Source organism: Cebus imitator, unplaced genomic scaffold (assembly GCF_001604975.1).
Source record: "Cebus imitator isolate Cc_AM_T3 unplaced genomic scaffold, Cebus_imitator-1.0 Scaffold114, whole genome shotgun sequence".
Classification (NCBI taxonomy): domain Eukaryota; kingdom Metazoa; phylum Chordata; class Mammalia; order Primates; family Cebidae; genus Cebus; species Cebus imitator.
The window spans coordinates 1,762,660-1,765,468 of NW_016107429.1; positions in this window are offsets into that span (position 1 = coordinate 1,762,660).

Below are 2,809 nucleotides of genomic sequence, written 5' to 3' on the forward strand. Positions count from 1 at the left end.
GAGCTCCCAGATGGTCAGTGGGACTCAAGTTTTTGCTGTGCCTTCTATGCCTGCCCTTCGGCTGGAGCACAGCACACCACTTAGTAGTCCCAGGCATGCTGCAAATTTCCACAGGCCAGTGGCAACTGTCAATGAAGAGTCAAACTTTGTAAAATATTTGAAGAGATTTATTCTGAGCCAAATAGGAGTGACCAATAGCCCATGACATAACCCTCAGAAGAGCTTGAGAATGTGTTCAAGGTGGTCAAGGCATAGCATCTAGGTTGTTTTTTGTTTGTTTTTTTGAAATGGAGTCACCCTTTGTTACCCAGGCTGGAGTGCAGTGGTGCAATCTCTGACCACTGCAACCTCTGCATCCTAGGTTCAAGCAATTCTCCTGCCTCAGCCTCCTGAGTAGCTGGGATTACAGGTGTCCACCATCACGCTTGGCTAATTTTTGTATTTTTAGTAGAGACAGGGTTTCACCATGTTGGTCAGGCTGGTCTTGAACTCCTGACCTCAAGTGATCCACCTGCCTTGACCACTCCAAGTGCTGAGATTATAGGCAAGAGCCACTATGCCTGGCCAGCATAGCCTAGTTTTAAACATTTTTAGAGAGATATCAGACATCAGTCAAATAAATGCAAGCTATACATTGGTTCGGTCAAGAAGGTCAGAGTGTTACAGGAAAGGAGTCCTGATCCCGGCCCCAAGAGAGTGGATCTTGCACAGAAAGAACTTAGGGTGAATACACAGTGCAAAGTAAAAGCAAGTTTATTAAGAACATAAAGTAGTGAAAGGACAGCTACTCCAGAGACAGAGTAGGATATTCCTAAAGTAAGAGAAAGAATGTGTCCACCTTAGCGACAATGATTGTACATATGGGGAGATGTGCTCTGCCACAAAGGTTTCTGATAAAGGATTAATTTTCTTACTTATGGCTGGCACGGGGCCTCGTGCCTCTAATCCCAGCTACTTGGGAGGCTGAGGCAGGAGGATCCCTTGAACCCAGCAGACAGAGGCTGCAGGCTGCAGTGAGCCAAGACTGTGCAACTGAACATCATGGGCGGCAGAGTGAGACTCCATCTCAAAAGAAAACAAAATTTCTTGATTCCTGTATTTTGCAAGAATCAATGTTATTATCTTTAAAGCAAAATTAGGAATGTCTTTGTTCTCCAGATATCAGGATATCTGGTTACTCCCAAGTCTAGGCCTGTTTAGTAAGCATTATTAATTTTCTCCCTTAACCATGTCTATCTAGAGGCTAGGAATGCATAACTTTCTGAGAATGCAGCCTGGCAAGTCTCAGCCTCATTTTCCTAGCCCTCACTCCAAATGGAGTTGCTCTGGAAATGCGGACTACCAGGTTATAGGTAGATTTTAAAACGTTCTGATAGGCAATTTGTTGAAAGAGTTATTATCAATAGAAAGTAATGTCTGGGTTATGATAAGGGGTTGTAGAAACCAAAGTTTTATCATGCAGATAAAGCCTCCAGAGAGAAGGCCTCAGAGAGAATAGGCTGTAAATGTTTCTTATCAGACTTAGGGTCTGTGTTGATGTTAAATGTTGGTGAGCTTTTTCTGAATTCCAAGAGGTAGGAGGATATAATGGGGCATTTCCAACCTTACCTTCCCATCAGCATGAACCAGTTTTTCAGGTTAACTTTTTGGAATACCCTGGTTGAGAGGAGGCGTCCATTCAGATGGTGGGGGTAAGGACTTAGAATTTTATTTTTGGTTTAAACAACCATCACAAATGACATTTGGGGTACACTGTGTTTCAGGGTATCACCCGAACACACATAGGAGGCAGTGTTTCCTTCTGCCCTCCTTTTTTTAAATGTCGATATGGAAGACGTCACCCTTCCCATTGGACATAGTTGAAATAGGAGCGACCGTGAACAAACCTCTCGAACACGAACTGGGAAGGAAGTGGCTTTTTATTCTGCCGGATGTCTCAGCAGACTTACGTCTCAAGAACTGAGCCCCCCAACTAGACAATCTTGGCCTCTTTTAAAGGCTCACAATCTTAGAGGGTACATGTGAGAGGGTCATGACCGATGAGGTAAGCGAGGGGTACCTGACCTAGGTGGGGGTTTGAGCAAGATTGAGCGAGAACAATGCTTTCTGGAGCGCGTTTCTCCGTATTATGCCTGCGATCTATGTATGGGAGTGCTATCAAAGGTGGGAGTTTAATCTTTAACCTCCAGGTCTGGTTAATGGTACCGGTTTTGTCTCCTCCACTGACCTTGTGCCTTCCGTTTTCTACTTTTACTCCTCCTTTTGAAATGTAGAAGGCTAAGGGGAAGTGGTCTTAGAAGCTTAAGAGGAAGGATCTCCTTCCTCATAGTCATAGTTACTCATCACTGAAGACAACCAAGTCTTCATCCTCATTGCAGCACTGTGCCTGGAAGCTTCCTGACTGGCTGCAGCCATAGGAGCAGGACAGCCACCAGGTTCAGCAGCTGCTCTTTTGGCCCAGGCCAGCTACAGCCTGAGCTTCTTCCTTGGCCTCACTGCTAGAGTACAAACTGATGCAGTAGATCTCTTACATCGCAACTTGCTCATCTTGAAGGTGGGGCTTCATGGTATGTAAAGCCATTGCCTGTGGTTAAGGAGCAGGAGCCCAAAGGAGCTCTTAGCACAAAAAAAAGAAAAGAAAAGAAAAGAAATTTCTGTAAAACCATTTCAGTTAGAGTTATTTCAAAGTATTCTTGTGCTTTCCACATACTTCCATAAATTTTGAACTTTTAAACTGAAAAATAAACTGTTTTCTCTAGAAGATAGAAAAATAACATTAAAATGAGGCATATGGTTAGGAACTTTTCTC